At 32.1% G+C, this 17815-nt stretch overlaps 1 long non-coding RNA gene across 1 annotated transcript; it reads left to right on the top strand.

The window, feature by feature from the left end:
* The first annotated feature begins 14515 nt into the window (after positions 1 to 14515).
* LOC148940781 (uncharacterized) lies at positions 14516 to 17605 on the top strand. Its single transcript, XR_016143390.1, has 2 exons — positions 14516 to 14963; positions 17437 to 17605. It is a non-coding gene; the product is annotated as an uncharacterized LOC148940781 (long non-coding RNA).
* Positions 17606 to 17815: the final 210 nt, after the last annotated feature.

Below are 17815 nucleotides of genomic sequence, written 5' to 3'. Positions count from 1 at the left end.
TCCGTTAGAGTTATAGTTTAGTTTAGTTTTAGTTAGGAGCTTTAGTTTAGATCTCTAGTTTAGTTTTACTTAAGAGTTTTAGTTTAGAGTTTATAGTTTTAGTTTGAAGTTTTACTTTAGAGTTTTAGTTAAAGTTATAGTTTTAGTTTAGTTTTAGTTAACAGTTTTTGTTTAGATATTGGAGTTTTAGTTTTGAGTCTTAGCTTAGAGTATTAGTTAGAGTTATAGTTTAGTTTAGTTTTAATTCAGAGTTTTAGTTTAGAGTCTTAGCTTAGGCTTTTAGTTAGAGTTATAGTTTAGTCTAGTTTTAGTTAAGAATTTTAGTTTAGAGGTGTTGTTTAGGTTAAGATAAGAGTTTTAGTTTAGAGTTTTAAATAGAGTTATAGTTTAGAGTTTTAGTTAGAGTTATAGTTTAGAGTTTTAGTTAGAGTTATAGATTAGTTTAGTTTTAGTTTAGAGTCTAGAATTTTAATTTAGAGTGTTAGCTTAGAGTTTTAGTTAGAGTTACTGTTTAATTTAGTTTTAGTTATGAGTTTTATTTTAGTGCTGTAGCATATTTTTAGTAACTATTCTTAGTTCAGAGTTCTATTAAATTTTTAGATTTAGTTTAGATTTGAAGTTTAGTTTTAGTTAAGAGTTTTAGTTTAGTTTAGTTTTAGTTAAGAGTTTTAGTTAAGAGTTGTTGTTTAGTTTTATTTTAGAGTTTTAGTTTGATATTAGCTTACAGTATTAGCTTAGAGTTTTTGCTTAGAGTTTTAGTTAGTTATAGTTTAGTTTAATTTTAGTTAACAGTTTTAGTTTAGACTTCAGAGTTTTAGTTTAGAGTTTAGAGTTTTAGTTAGAGTTATAGTCTAGTTTAATTTTTGTTAAGAGTTTTAGTTTAGAGTTATAGTTTGGTTTAGTTGTAGTTCAGAGTCTAGAGTTTCAAGTTAGACTCACAGCACTTAGAGTTTTAGTTAGAGTTATATTTTATTTTAGTTTTAGTTAAGGGTTTTTGGACTTGTATTTTAGTTTTAGCTAAACGTTTTAGTTTAGAGTTTTAGCCTAGAGTTTTTCCTTGCACTTTTAGTTTAGTTTTAGATAAGAGTTTTAGTTTAGAGTTTCAGTTTGGTATTAGCTTACAGTTTTAGTTAGAGTTATAGTAGTTAAGAGTTTTAGTTTAGAGTTTAGAGTTTTAGTTTATAGTCTTAGCTTAGAGTTTTAGTTAGAGGTATAGTTTAGTGTCGTTCTAGTTAAGAGTTCTAGTATAGGGTTTTAGCTTCGAGTTTAGTGTTTTAGATTAGAGTCTTAGTTTAGAGTTTTAGTTAGAGTTATAGTTTTAGTTAAGAGTTATAGTTTAGAGTTATAGTTTAGTTTAGAGTTTTAGTTTAGCGTCTTAACTTAAGAGTTTTAGTTAGAAATATAGTTTAGTTTAATTTTAGTTAAGAGTTTTAGTTTAGTCTTAGCTTAGAGTTTTAGTTAGAGTTATAGTTTTAGTTTAGTTTTAATTAAGGGTTTTAGTTTAGAGATTGGAGTTTTAGTTTTGAGTCCTAACTTAGAGTTATAGTCTAGTTTAGTTTTAATTGAGAGTTATAGTTTAGTTTAGTTTTTGTTAAGAGTTTTAATTTAGACTTATAGTTTAGTTTTAGTTAAGAGTTTTAATTTAGAGTTGTAGTTTAGTTTTAGTTAAAATTTTTAGTTTAGTGTTTTAGCTTAGAGTTTTAGTTAGAGTTATAGTTTTAGTTTAGTTTTAGTTAGGAGTTTTAGTTTAGAGTTATAGTTTAGTTAAGAGTTTTAGTTTAGCGTAAAGAGCTAGGTGTTGAACACATTTTTTTTTTTTAATGCTAGAAAGGAATATTTTTATTGCGGTTTACATACAAAAAAGTTAGGTTTATCCACGTTTAAGTTAGGTTAGGTTATCATGAGCGCTCATGATAACCTAACCTAACTTAAATGTGGAGAAACTAAAACTAAAATAAAACTATTACTCTAACTAAAAATCTAAGCTAAAACTCTAAACTAAAAATCGTAACTAAAACTAAACTACAACTCTAAACTAAAACTCTTTACTAAAACTAAACTACAAGTCTAAACTAAAACTCTTAACGAAAACTAAACTAAACTAAACTATAACTCTGAATTAAAACTAAACTAAACTATAACTCTAAACTATAAACTAAACTAAAATTCTAAGTTAGGACTCGAAAATAAAACTCCAATCTCTAAACTAAAACTCTTAACTAAAAATAAACTAAACTATATTTCTAACTAAAACTCTAAGTTAAGACGCTAATCTAAACCTCTAAACTAAAACTCTTAACTAAACTATAACTCTAAACTAAAACTCTTCCCTGGGGGAAGGGAACCTTTGAGGGCCCGGGGTAGGGGGGCCCTTTGGGGTTGGGGTAGGGGACCTTACAACATTGTTCAAATGGAACTTGTGTATTATAACAACCACAGAGTTTCACTCAAATCGTCTTCTAAAATGTCTCAAACTGTTTTGCCCAAAAAATCCCTAAAATGCCGATTAATTTGTTTTTGCCCAAATAATCCCCTAAAGTAATTTCTGCGTGTTCCTTTGTTTCGGCATCCCTGCGCTGTGGGGGGGTAAAGTTCATGGTAAATTTTCGGTGAGTCATATAACTTAGCTAGGATGACAGTGAAAACATCATTTGATGCTTTTTATGCTCTTTCATAATTCATATAAAATACCTTTGGGGTCCCTTTAAGGGCTCAAGATGCAATTTGCAACAGAATTGATTATTGAATATTGAAAGAGCATAAAAAAAGACATCAAATGATGGTTTCACTTTCATCCTAACTAAATTATAGTGCCACCTAGAAATTTACCAAATAGTCAAATGCTAGCCTAAGCTAGACTTGTCCTGCACCCAATTTTCAAAGCTTCAAAGTTACTAAACAAGAAGACATAGAAGCTTAAAAAAAAAACTTCACATGAAATAATATAGACTCTAACTAAAACTGTAAGCTAATACCAAACTAAAACTCTAAACTATAACTCTTATCTAAAACTAAACTAAAATAAAAGTGCAATGAAAAACTCTAAGCTATGACTCTAGGCTAAAACTCTAAACTAAAACGTTTAGCTAAAACTAAAATACAAGTCCAAAACACTTAACTAAAACCAAAATAAAATATAACTCTAACTAAAACTCTAAGTGCTTAGAGTCTAACTTGAAACTCTAGACTCTGAACTACAACTAAACTAAACTAAAACTCTAAACTAAAACTCTTAACAAAAATTAAACTAAACTATAACTCTAACTAAAACTCTAAAGTCTAAACTAATACTCTTACCTAAAATTAAACTAAACTATAACTGTAACTAAAACTCTAAACTAAGACTCTAAAATAAAACTCTAAACTCTAAACTAAAACTCTTAACTAAAACTAAACTACAACTCTAAACTAAAACTAAACTATAAGTCTCAACTAAAACTCTTAACTAAAACTAAAGTAAACTATAACCCTAACTAAAAATCTAAGCTAACACTCTAAATTAAAACTCTAGACTCTAAACTAGAACTAAACTATAACTCAAAGTTAAACTCTAAACTCTAAACTAAAACTCTTATCTAAAAGTAAACAACACCTCCAAACTAAAATTCTTAACTAAAACTAAACTAAACTATAAATCTAAATAAAACTCTAAGCTAAGACTTTAAACTAAAACTAAACTAAACTATAACTCTAACCAAAACTCTAAGCTAAGACTCAAAACTAAAACTCCAACATCTAAAATAAAACTCTTAACTAAAACTAAACTAAAACTATAACTCTAACTAAAACTCTAAAGTAAAACTGTAAACTAAAAACTCTAAACTAGAACTCTTAAGTAAAACTAAACTAGAGATCTAAACTAATGCTCCTAACTAAAACTAAACTAAACTATAACTCTAAACTAAAACTAAAGTAAACTATAACTCTAACTAAAACTCTAAATTAAACTCTAGACTCTAAACTAAAACTAAACAAAACTATAACTCTAACTAAAACTCTAAAATCTAAACTAAAACTCTTATCTAAAACTAAACAACATCTCTAAAATAAAATTCTTAACTAAAACTAAAACAAACTATAACTCTAACTAAAACTCCAAGCTAAGAATCTAAACTAAAACTGAATTAAAACTAAACTAAACTATAACTCTAACTAAAACTCTAAGCTAATGCTCTAAACTAAAACTCTAAACTCTAAACTAAAACTCTTAACTACTATAACTCTAACTAAAACTGTAAGCTAATACCAAACTGAAACTCTAAACTAAAACTAAACTAAACTAAAAGTGCAAGGAAAAACTCTAAGTTATGACTCTAGGCTAAAACTCTAAACTAAAACATTTAGCTAAAACTAGACCACAAGTCCAAAGGAACTAAACTAAAACTAAAATAAAATATAACTTTAAATAAGAATCTAATTGCGTAGACTCTAACCTGAAGCTTCATACTCTGAACTACAACTATATTAAACTATAACGCTAACTATAGTTAAAGGCTGATGCCGAACTAAAACTATCAACTCAGGAGGGGGGCTCTTTGAGGGCCCGGGGGCCCTTTGGGGGACCCAGTGGGGAGGGGGCCCTTTGGGGGGCCCAAGAGGGAATGGGACCTTTGGGGGCCCCGCGGGAGGCCCTTTGGGGCCCGGGGGTAGGGGGAAGGAGGCCTTTTGGGGGCCCGGGTGTAGGGGAGCCCTTTGGGTTGGGGTAGGGGGACCCTTTGGGTTGGGGTAGGGGACCTTATAACACTGTTCAAATGGAACTTGTCTATTATAATGACCGCAGAATTTCACCCCAAATCATCCTCTAAATGTTTCAAACTGTTTCGCTCAAATAATCCCTAAAATGCCGATTAATTTGTTTTCGCCCAAAAAAACCCCTAAAAATAATTTCTGCGTGTTACTTTGTTTCGGCATCCCTGCGCTGTCACATTTGAAATTCCCTGGAAACCATTTTCCGCGTAAAATATATTCAATCTGTCATCAACATTAAGGTGTTCCTAGCTACACTATTAAGGTTTCGATAGAATATTAATTTATCTCTCTGACCTAAAGAATTTTAAATTACATATCGGATATACACTGCAAACTAAATGCTTCATTTCTTCCCCAAAGTGAAACCATGTGCATCCCCCTCTCTATCTGTTGCACTTAGAAACACCTTAAATCTATGTTATCCAAGAGATGAATTCAAGAATCAAGTTGGATTATTAAGACTTTGAAAGAATATTAATTCCTGAATTATATAAATTCCTAAGTAAACTATAACTCTAACTAAAACTCTAAGCTAACACTCTAAACTAAAACTCTAGACTCTGAACTACAACTAAACTAAACTATAACTCCAAATTAAAACTGTAAACTCTAGAATAAAACTATTATATAAAACCAAACAAAACCTCTAAACTAAAATTCTTTCCTAAAACTAAGCTAAACTATAGCTCTAAAAATCTAAGCTATGACTAAACTAAAATTCTGAATTAAAACTAGAACAAACTATAAATCTGACTAAAAATCAAAGTTAATACTCAAAACTAAAACTCCATTATCTAAACTAAACTAAACTATAACTCTAATAAAAACTTAAAGCTAAGACTCTAAACTAAAACTCTAAATTCTCAACTAAAACTAAAGTAAACTATAAATAAAACTAAAACTCTAAGTTAAGACTCTAAACTAAAACTCTAAACTCTAACTAAAACTCTAAGCTAAGACTATAAACTCCAAAAAAAACCATCTTAACTAAAACAAAACTAAACTATAAATCTAACTAAAACTCTAAGCTAAGACTCTAAACTAAAACTCTAAACTCTAAACTAAAACTCTTATCTAATACTAAACTAAACTAAAAGTGCAACGAAAAACTCTAAGCTATGGCTCTATTCTAAAACTCTAAGCTAAAACGTTTAGCTAAAACTAAACTACAAGTCTAAAAACAATTAACTAAAACTAAAATAAAATATAACTCTAACTAAAACTATAAGGGTTGAGAGTCTAACTTGAAACTCTAGACTCTGAACTACAACTAAACTAAACTAAAACTCTAACTAAAACTGTAAGCTAATATCAAATATAAAACTCTAAACTAAAACTTATACCTAAAAGTAAACAACAACTCTAAACTAAAACTCTTAACTAAAACTAAACTAAACTAGAACTCTAAAATAAAACTCTTAACTAAAACTAAACAAAAACTCTAAACAGAAACTCTAAACTAAAACTCTTAACTAAAACTAAAACTAAACTACAATTCTAAACTAAAACTCTTAACTAAAACTAAACTATAAGTCTAAACTAAAACTCTTAACTAAAACTAAAGTAAAATAAAATAACTCTAACTAAAGCCCTAAGCTAACACTCTGAATTAAAACTCTAGACTCTAAACTAAAACTAATCTAAACTATAACTCTAACTAAAACTCTAAACTCAAAACTAAAACTCTTATCTAAAGCTAAACAACACATCTAAACTAAAATTCTTAACTAAAACTAAACTAAACTATATCTCTAAGTAAAACTCTAAGCTAAAACTCTAAACTAAAACTCTGAATTAAAACTAAACTAAACTATAACTCAACCTTAAACTGTAAGCTAAGACTCAAAGCTAAAACTCCAATATCTAAACAAAAACTCTTAACTAAAACTAAACTAAAACTATAAATTTAACTAAAACTCTAAAGTAAAACTGTAAACTAAAACTACAAAATCTAAACTAAAACTTTTAAGTAAAACTAAACTAGTGATCTAAACAAAAGCTCCTAACTAAATCTAAACTAAACTATAACTCTAACAAAAACTCTAAGCTAAGACTCTAAACTAAAACTCTAAATTCTCAACTAAACTAAACTAAACTATAAATAGAACTAAAACTCTAAGCTAAGACTCTAAACTAAAACTCTAAACTCTAACTAAAACTCTAAGCTAAGACCCTAAACTCTAAACAAAAACTATAAGCTAATACCAAACTGAAACTCTAAACAAAAACTCTTATCTAAAACTAAAAGTACGACGAAAACTCTAAACTCTAAACTAAAACTCTTATCTAAAACTAACAACACCTCTAAACTAAAATTCTTAACTAAAACTAAACTAGACTATAACTCTAACTAAAACTCTAAGCTAAGACTATAAACTAAAACTCTGAACTAGAACTAAACTAAACTATAACTCTAACTAAAACTCTAAGCTAAGACTCAAAACTAACACTCCAATATCTAAACTAAAACTCGTAACTAAAACTAAACTAAAACTATAACTCTAACTAAAACTATAAAGTTAAAATGTAAACTAAAACTATAAACTCTAAACTAAACTCTAGAGTAAAACTAAGCTAGAGATCTAAAATGAAGCTCCTAACTAAAACTACACTAAACTATAACGCTAACAAAATCTTTGAGCTAAAACTCTAAACTAAAACTCTAAATTCTAATCTAAAACTAAACTAAACTTTAAATAGAACCAAAACTCTAAGCTAAGACTCTAAGCTCTAGCTGAAACGAAAAGATAAGACACTTAACTCTAAACAAAAAACCATTAACTAAAACTCTAAGCTAATACTCTAAACTAAAACTCTAAACTCTAAAGCAAAGCTCTTAACAACGAGAACTCTAAATAAGACTGTAAGATAAAAACAAACTGAAACTTTAAACTAAAAATCTTATCTAAAATAAACTATAACTCTAAACTAAAACTCTTAAAACAAATTAAACTAAACTATAACTCTAACTAAAACTCTAAACTAAAACTCTAAAGTCTAAACTAAAACTATTAACTAAAATTAAACTAAACAATAACTCTAACTAAAACTCTAAGCTAAGACTCTAAGCTAAAACTCTAAACTCTAAACTAAAACTCTTAACTAAAACTAAACTATAACTCTAAACTAAAATTCTTTACTAAAACTAAACTAGATATCTAAACTAAAACTCTTAACTAAAACTAAACTTAACTATAACTCTAAACTCTAACTAAAACTCTAAGCTAAGACTCTAAACTCTAAACAAAAAACTCTTAACTAAAACTAAACTAAACTATAACTCTAACTAAAACTCTAAGCTAAGACTCCAAAGTAAAACTCTAAACTCTAAACTACTGTAACTCTAACTAAAATTGTAAGATAATACCAAACTGAAACTCTGAACTAAAAATCTTAACTAAAATAAAGTATAACTCTAAACTAAAACTCTTAAAAAAAATTAAACCAAACTATAACTCTAACTAAAACTCTAAACTCTAAACTAAAACTCTAAAGTCTAAACTAAAACTCTTAACTAAAATTAAACTAAACTATAGATCTAACTAAAACTCTAAGCTAAGACTCTAAGCTAAAATTCTAACTAAAACTCTAAGCTAAGACTCCAAGCTAAAACTCTAAACTCTGAACTAAAACTCTTAACTAAAACTAAACTACAACTCAAAACAAAAACTCTTTACTAAAACTAAACTAAAAATCTAAACTAAAACTCTTAACTAATACTAAATTAAACTAAAATTGCAACTAAAAACTCTAAGCTAAGACTCTAGGCTAAAATTCTAAACTAAAACGATTAGCTAAAACTAAACTACAAGTCCAAAAACACTTAACTAAAATAAAATACAACTCTAACTAAAACTCTAAGTGCTGAGAGTCTAACTTGAAACTCTAGACTCTGAACTACAACTAAACTAAACTATAACTCTAACTAAAACTGTAAGCTAATGTCAAACTAAAACTTTAAAGTAGGGAGGGGAGCTCTTTGAGGGCCCGGGGGGCCCTTTGGGGGACCCAGTGGGGAGGGGGCCCTTTGGGGGGCCCAAGAGGGAGGGGGACCTTTGGAGGCCCCGGGGGAGGCCCTTTGGGGTCACGGGGGTAGGGGGAGGAGATGAAATCAAGAATCAAGTTGCATTATTAAGACTTCGAAAGAATATTAATTCCTGAATTTATCGCTAAGCCTAAAAACCAGAGAAGCCATATTTAAAAATGAAATCCCTCTTAGAATCTACAATTCCCCGTCGATTATGTAAATCAATTTCTCAGAAAACTACTTCCCCTCTTGTGCATCAATACATTACTCCGTTAGTATGCAGTGCGCATGCGCAAACTTCGCCCAGGAGTCAATACACTTAGAAACAACTCTGATTGACCTTGAGAGAGGTGTCATTGACCCGTTAGTGAATCAATAATTCATGAATAAATTATATCCTGTCAGCGTTAGACTCGATTATAGATGGCAGTACATGTTGTCGTACCGGAGTCGATAGGGCCTCCCTACTAATTTGTAAGAGCAGAAGTAGTAATAGTAGTCTCCCCAAAAGTCTCAACCTAATACCCCCAGTAGGTCCCTATATATTGCTGAGGTGTCTTATGGACAACCACTTAAAACAATGTGTTTTGATTTATTTTAAAGCGTAATGGGCCAATTGCATAATTGTGGGGGGTTGACATGCCTAATATCCCCAAAGACATAGTTGCTGGACCGTTCTACTATTCTGAACAAAAGGGTTGTCTCAAAATTTTGACTGGAAGCGTTTGGAAAATGGATGGGCTTGCGAGAAAGGCTGCTTGTCCTCCAATCTCTTATTACTCTTAAAAAAGGCACTAGACACTTGCACTGTAATTGGAGTGCAAGGCGGAGGACTTCCCCCGTCATATATCTAGTAAAAACATTTTAAACAAGTAAATACAAAGTGAAAATATGTTAAATGTATTTTGTTTTCAGTAAAATGCAAATTATGTTCCAGTCTTGAGAAGGCATGAGGTTTGTCAGCCCTACTCATATTAATTTTTGCTCGTTTTGAGTTTAACTCGGTTATTTAATGTATGATTTAAATAAGGAAAATACGTTTAAAATATTTTAATTTTTTTAACTTTAATAAATAAAATTATTAAAACTTTAAGGAATATATATCAGTACATGTATACTAAACTGACAATCCACCGCCATTTTTTTCAGTAAAGTGAAAATTATGTTCTGGTCTTGAGAAGGTATGGGGGTTGTCATCTTAAAAAGAGCACTAGAACTTCTAATTACCAATCCAACGAGCCCCCTCCTATGTTTATACTATCACCCTTTCTATATATACCTGATATAACCCCAGGGCATAACTTACACCCCTTGCCCTGAGGGCTGTGGGGGGAGGGGGTTGTTATCCTCAAAGACATAATTTCCGGACATTTTAATAATTTTGAACAGAATGGGTATCTATAAATTTGGATTAGACGGGTTTGGGGAAATGATGGGCGTGGGAGGGGAATTAGTTGCCCTTCAATCGTTTTCGACTATTAACGAGGGCACTGGCCCTTTCAATTTACAATCGAATGAGCTTTTTTCGAAGTTACTATGACAACAAATGGTCATCTCAAAACTTCTCTCAGATGCATTTCGAAAAAATATGAGGTGTGTGTGCGTGGGAATCCACCCTCCAATCACTGTGAATCTTAAAAAGTTCTGAGTTCTGAACACTAGAACTTCTGATTACCAATTCAATGAGCCCCCTCCGAAGTTTATACGATCATCCTTTCTATATATATACCTTATATGCCTCCAGGGCATACATATAACCCTTGCCCTGAGGGGCTGTGGGGGTTGTCATCATCAAAGACATAACTTCCATTTTTCAATTACGCTGAACATAATGGTTACTGAAAATTACCTGGATGTGTTTTGGGAAATTGTGGGTGTGGGAGGGGAATTAGTTGCCCTCCAATTACTTTTGACTATTAAGAAGGGCACTAGCCCTTTCAATTATCAATTGAATGAGCTCTTTTCGAAGTTTCTACGACAACAAAGGCCATCTAAAAATTTCCATCAGATGCATTTCGGGAAAATACAAGGTGTATGTGGGGTATCCCCCCTCCGATCACTCTGAATCTCAAAGGGGCATTAAAATTTCTTATTAGCAATCCAATGAGTCCCTTCTGAAGCTTATACAATCACCCTTTCTATATAAACCTCAAATGCCCCCAGGGCATAACCTAAAACCCTTGCCCTGAGGGCTGGGGAGGGGGGTCATCCTCAAAGACATAATTTCTGGATATTTCAACTACGTTGATCAAAATGCCTGTCTCAAAATTTTGATTGAATGTGTTTGAGGGAATGGTGGGAGTGGGAGGGGGATTAGTTGTCCTCCAGTCACTTTCAACTATTAAAAAGAGCACTAGCCCAGTGGCGGATCCACGGGAGAGGCGAGGAGGGTGCCCCCCTAACATAGTCTAAAGTAGTTTACTTTACTTAATTAACGCAAGTTTGCGTTAATTAAACTTGCTCCTAACGCAAGTTTATCGGATCAACCTATTTTGCCCCCCCCCCTAAAAAAATCCTGGACCTACCAATGTACTAGCCCTTTGAATTTCCAATCGAATGAGCTCTTTTCGAAGTTTCTACGACAACTCCTTCGATACGAAGTGCCCTAGTTTAAACCAATAAATAAATAAACAATTGTTATAGCAGAATAAAATCCCAAAATAAAGATACACTTCTTGGTGACATTGAGCCTGAGCCCTTCCATGAGTTATCCCATTAAGAAAAAAAAAGAAAAAAAAAGAAGAAACTATAAAAAAAAAAATCCTTACAAGGGTGCAGGGCAGCTTGCGAAGTATAATAATCAAAATCTAATCGGAACAATACAAAAATATCATTTAATGAATAAATACAAAATAGGAAAATCTATTGACTACATGCTACCAAAATAAGGTTCATATTATTGGTACCTCTATCCTATGTTAGTTTGAGCATTATGAATAGTTTTAGCTTTAATACAGGACCGGATCTATGGGGGGAGGCAGAAAGCGCCCAGGGCGGCAAAACAAGCTAAAGAGCAAATTAAAAAGACAAACTTCCCGAAAGAAGACCTAATTCAACATTTGAAGATATGTAAAATACAATGCCCGAGTGTTTTGTCAAGCATAGCTACACGTTTTTAGTAGCCTCTGGCATCTCCCTCTTGCTTTGCTTTAAATTCTTTATTTGTGCATCGAGATGATAGATAGAGCGATGTAAGTGGCATGGGTGAGGCTTCAACGGTTATCTGTTGCTCAGCTATGTAGGTACATTAGATAGGTCCCCATGTTAAGAATTGTAAGAGTTTCCAGGGGCACGAAAATGAAGGGAGGCAACGATTTTTTTTTTTTTTTTTAATGAAGACACAAAAAGAAGTATTTTTTTAAATCCATAATACATATTCCGTTTCATTTAATCAGTTGTAATAAGTCATACTTTCGTCATTATTCCCTGTTGAACTTCTTTTGAAATTAAAGTGGTAAGCTTCAAGCTACGGTACAATAATTAAAATTAATTGTTCCCAAGGAAACTTAGCGTAATCAAAGCTTTGCCTACATTTTTGTTTAATTTATATTTAGTGCTTAAGCGGTTGAGTGCCAGTGAAGCCGACAAATAAAAGATTTTCTAACAGCTAACAGCCCGCCACAATTGGCATTGTGGCTAGTCTGAATTGACGGATAACGATTATCTTGCAAGGAAAGGAGAGACAACAGGAAAAATAATAAAAGAAAGAATAATAAAGAAAAGAGATGCAATTAGAATGCTAAGAAGAGGCGGGTATGACTACGAACCATTCCAATCATCTTATACATGAAATAAGATAAGGCTGGATCTATTCTCCGTAAATTGTGTTTAAGCTTCTTAAAATATAGATGCCTTATGACTTTTGGCGTACCATTCATGACAATGCTCAACCTGACTCTTAAATTTGGACATTGAAATTAAAATCAAAGGTTTAAGGCAAATTGCTGAATTTGTAAAACTGCCAACATAAAATGAAGCGCTAGTAGTAATAGCCTATATATAGGCCTCAACCCGTTTTGCCCCAATGAAAAGTCCCTCACGGAAAATCCTCCATGGGGAATTTTTCCAGTATAAAATCTCCCCCTCCGCGCTGAAACATCCCCGAACATAATTCCAACATTGCAGAGATTTTCTCCTTGGCGGCTCGCTCCCCCGAAACATCTCCACATGTGAAATTGAGTCGCCAAAGAGAAAGTAAGATAAATAAAACGAATTCCATAGATGAATTAGGGTAAATTACCCCTGTACAAATAATTTCTTTGGAAATTCTCCAGGGCACTTCCCTCCTGACAGAAAATTCTCCCCGTGGAAAATTGCCCCCCCCCGCTGAAATCCCTCCCCCCCCAAAAAAAAAAAATCTATATATTTCACAACAACAAATATTATATGTAAACAATGGGCAAATTCAAATTGCCCTTTCTCAAGGAGCGGTGGGGGGGCATCATCCCCAGAGGTATAATTGTTGTATTTTTCAACTGTGTTGAACAATATGTCTTTCTTAAAATTTTGATCGTAAGTCTTTGGGGAAAACGGGCGTGGAAGGGAGATAGTTGCCCTCCAATCTTTTCACTTAAAAAGGGCACTAGAACTTTTAATTTCTGCTCAAATGAGCCCTCTATTGATCTTCTAGGACCATTGGTTCGATATCATCACCCCTAAAAAAAAAAAAAAAAAAAAAAAAAAAAAAAAAAAAAAAAAAAACTCATTGGTCATCTGTTGTCTGGCAAAAAAAAAATTCTACATTTTTCCAGATATTTGCCTGAAACCTATAGGCCTACAGTAAGTTATCTGGTATGCTGAATCTCATAGTGTGATTTCCTTAAGATCCGCTAACTTTTTGGGGGTGTTTCCACCCTTTTCGAAAATCAGATACATTTTTTGAGGCCCGTAACTTTTGATAGGTAAAATTAATGAATTTTAAATATTTGGAATCAGCATAAAAAGGTAGTTCGTTTGATGTATCTATTGTTGTAAAAAAAAATAATAAAAATTAAATCCACTTTTAGACGTGTGGTTACTATTGGGCCGAGTTGCTCCTCACTTATTTTATTCCCACGAACTGTTAGATACTTGTACTGGGTAAATATATATATTTCATGAATGTTACGCTTTACATTCGGTTAACCCGATGTACGTTATATTTGAGAGGGAAGTTTAAATAAATAATATTTTTTAAATTAATAATGTTTTTTAATCATACTTTTTCAATTAATAATATTACATATCTTTCAAAATCAGTGGAAATAAACTGTGAGTTGATAAAACTAGCACTTTTGATAAATAACCCATATATTGGTATGTATTTATTATATAAATACATACCGGTACCAATATTTTCCCATGAGATATGTTCAACTTTCACTCTAAACAAACATTGTAATATTTACAGTATTGATGGTGCGGCAGGGGGTGGCAAAGTCAACATCTGCTATTAAAGCTCTGCTTTAATAGCTTAATTCTAATTAGTGTATAAAATGTTACTTTCCTTGAAACAGTTAGGACTTTTTTTTTGAAGCGTAACAAATGTTTTTTTGAGAAAGTGTTTTTACTTAAGCAAACACTTGGAAGAAATAATAGTCAGAAAGAATATTTAGTTCTAGTATATTTTCAAACAAATGTCAGAAATTTTCTGGTAAGATCCACCCTACTTTAATGCATCGGCGCGGCTGCTTTTCCTCAGACTGAAGATTTCACAGATTTCCAGTATCATCTTGTATGCCACGCTATAAAACCCTAATCCTGAAAGTGAATGCCTCTAAGTCCCAAACTGTCAATATAACTTAGAACAGACCGAGTGATAGAAAAATTGGAATCCAGAAATAATTTGTTTCCTATCTTCATTTTAAATTAATTAATCCTGCGCAGTTTTGGAATGTCTTTCCAGGTTTTTCCACGATGATTGGTCCTGTACGTGGAGTTAGTTACACTGTTTCCTCTCGGTCAAGACAAATGCCTACTTATTTGATAATTTTTGACCATATATTTTTAATGGTTATACTTATGGTAGCTTTATTGTGTGTAGTGACTAAAGTGAAAACTATGAGGCCTAGACACAATTATGGGCATAGTTTTAATGTGTAAAAAAACATGTTTTGTGGCGAAGTGATGGCTAGTAAAATGGAATTTGTTAAAGCTTCTGTCACATATAGAGCACGTTGAAGTTAATCATGCAAGTTTTGTAATCAGAGTAAGTTTTGTTATCACAGTAAGCCTTGCACTGGAACCCTGGTTAAGAGAATCTCATGAAAATTATAAAAATATAGATTCAAGAAATTACCCGAGGAATTCTAATCACCCATGGTAATCATTAATCACATTCGAAAGGGTTGAAAAACCTTTAGTATATCAAATTCTCTGTTTGTTATATGTTGTTCTTACTTGCTTTAATTCTACTTGTTTAGGTCCATTATAACCTAGTCGCATGTTTCATTTTGATTTTTCATCAGCATACTCAGACATCTATATTTTAAGTGACTGGAGCCATTTAGCAGTCCCTGGTATAAGCATGTTACAAAAAAGAAATTCGAGTCATCAACACTCCACAAATTATTTTTTAAAATTGTAAAGTTACTTAAAAAATCAAATCGTTCATATCAATAACCACTAAGTAACTTATTAAAAGAAAACTCTATGAGGTGTATTTTGAATCCAATATATGAATCAAAAGTATTCTCTTTTTAAGCTGATTTTAATATTCACTTAATTTTAAGCTTAACTATCCAGCTACTCAATATTTATCAAACTTACCCATCAAAAGCTAAAAGCCTAGGGAAAGTTGCATACTTTTAGAAACAAAGAAGAAATACTATAAACAACGGGTACATTGTTGATAAAATCACACCTTGAACTTCAACATGTCCAAGAACCCAGGAGCGGGGGCTCCATTCTACAAAAATACGGAATTTTATATTTTCCCGAGGAACATGCCCACGAATGCCTATTTACTATAATTTCAGCATTTTATTCATTTAATTTTTAACCACATTGGTCACTGCAACAAATTAGTGATCGCAAAATATCTGGAGAGGGCGTGTTCAAATGAAAAATTGAAAGCTCAAGGGTTCTTTTCAAATAACAAGATATACGACCCAAGCAAAATGTCGATGTATGCCATTTTCCACCCTTAAAGAAAGTTTGAGCGCAAATACTATCGAGTGAGGGTTTATCAGGACGGTGACCCCTTTATATCTTGGATAAGCCTGGGCATGATTTGAAGAACGATGAAAAATTAAATAAAAAGATTTTTTTTCAAATAAAAGTAAGAAAGGACATTAAAAATTGAAATGAACATAAATTATTTCATTTTTTGAGGGGGATGGGCTACCCCCTTCTGTTTTGTTTAATTTGATGCCGGGAAGTATGATCACGGATGCGTTTTTATTTGATTTTTTTCAGGGATGATCGTATCAAGTCAATAATTCTAAAATATTGGAAGAAGGCTCATTAGAAAAAAATTGACAAGTTCTAAAGCTTTCCTTAAGTAGCAAATAAGATTATACCACAGCAAAGAGGTGATTTTGGCTGACAGGGTGCCAAATGTCCATCGAGTAAAATTTCTGAGATATCCAACCGACTTAAAATTATCGAAAACTAAATAGTGAGCTTTCCAGTTTCAGAGACAGTAATGCCACGCAGTGGCTCATTCATTGCTGATAATGCACGTAGTCTATACGAAATAAAAGGTTAAAATAAAAAGCACTTAAAAATTTATTTCACTAAGAAGATCAATTTCAGGCTTGATAAAATTATGTAGAGTTGTGCATAATTACGCACCAGTCATTATGGAGGAGGACCGGTTCATCTCAGTGTAGGCGTAGGAGTTTGTTTGAAGCCTCAAAAAATGCATTTTTCATGAGCGAAATTTCCTAACTCTCCATGAGCCTTCAGATAAAAATAGAAGGAATTTTGGGGGAGGGGTAAAATCAATTTCTAATCCTCCTTAATTATCAGGAATATTTTTGGACTGTGTCTGTAATATGGGTACTGCGGGGTTATAGCCCCCCTCTTATTGTAGAAAATCCTTTTCTGTGTAACATAAAAGATTACATTCATATGCTTACAAGCACCAAAGGTGGAGAAGTGGGGAGAAGATCATGAGCACCGCCAGAAAAATCTAAATAGTATAACCAACTATTGCCTGACAAATGGGGTTAAAATACATCAAGCCTCTGTTCACATCAAACTTGTGGCTTTATGTGGTTGGGAACGGCTTAGTTGGGAATTAATCGTAATATCCTTTTGCGTTATATGATGAACTCCTGTTATTTTTAGCTTGCTTTTATTCTTCTAAGTAAAATTTTATAAGGTCTTTGCCAAATTTCTAGGAATCAAAACCTGTCTAATACAGATACCGCATACTAATACCTTATTATCTACACCAAATGAAAAAAAAATCCCAATTTTGAAGCTTACTAGATTTCAAAAGTTTCAATAGTAGATAGCGCACCGGCAAATTTTTAATGAATTGTTCTAAAATCTCTTCACCAATTTAACCATAAAAACTCCTCACCAACTTGAAACTCTTATAATCCTGTCTGTCGAAGAGGAAAAAAAAAAAGTTTGAGCTACAAACTGCAGTTTATTTCGCCATACCTTTTCACCAAGTGTCGCTTTATTTTCGTGGCCTTTATTGTTTGATTTTTAACTCTAAGTCTTTGCAGGTGCTCTCAATAGAAGTTCTGCTTGGACAGCCGGGAATTGTTTTCAATGCTGAAGAGTATTTATTGAAACTTGTTTTCTCAGCTTTCAAAAGTTTAGATTATCTGAGATTTAAATGTCTGAAGTTTCTATTGATTTGTCTTTTTGTTATAAATACAGAATTCCCTACTATTATAGAAATTCTTCGTAAATTATGTAACTACTTGAATCTACTTGTATATAGTTCGACTGCAGTAATTCAGACATGTTAATGTGATAATTCTCTTCAAACAAGTTTAATCATTACAAAAAAAACAGTCTGCGAGCCGATAAAATAAGCATTTGCATCAGGCAAACACTGGGCCTGATGTTCATCAATGGAGTTAATTCGGGGGTGAAGGG

Source organism: Artemia sp. Qi Xiang Cuo, chromosome 19 (genome assembly GCF_049724085.1).
Source record: "Artemia sp. Qi Xiang Cuo chromosome 19, ASM4972408v1, whole genome shotgun sequence".
Classification (NCBI taxonomy): Eukaryota; Metazoa; Arthropoda; class Branchiopoda; order Anostraca; family Artemiidae; genus Artemia; species Artemia sp. Qi Xiang Cuo.
This window is presented reverse-complemented; position numbering and strand designations above follow the sequence as displayed.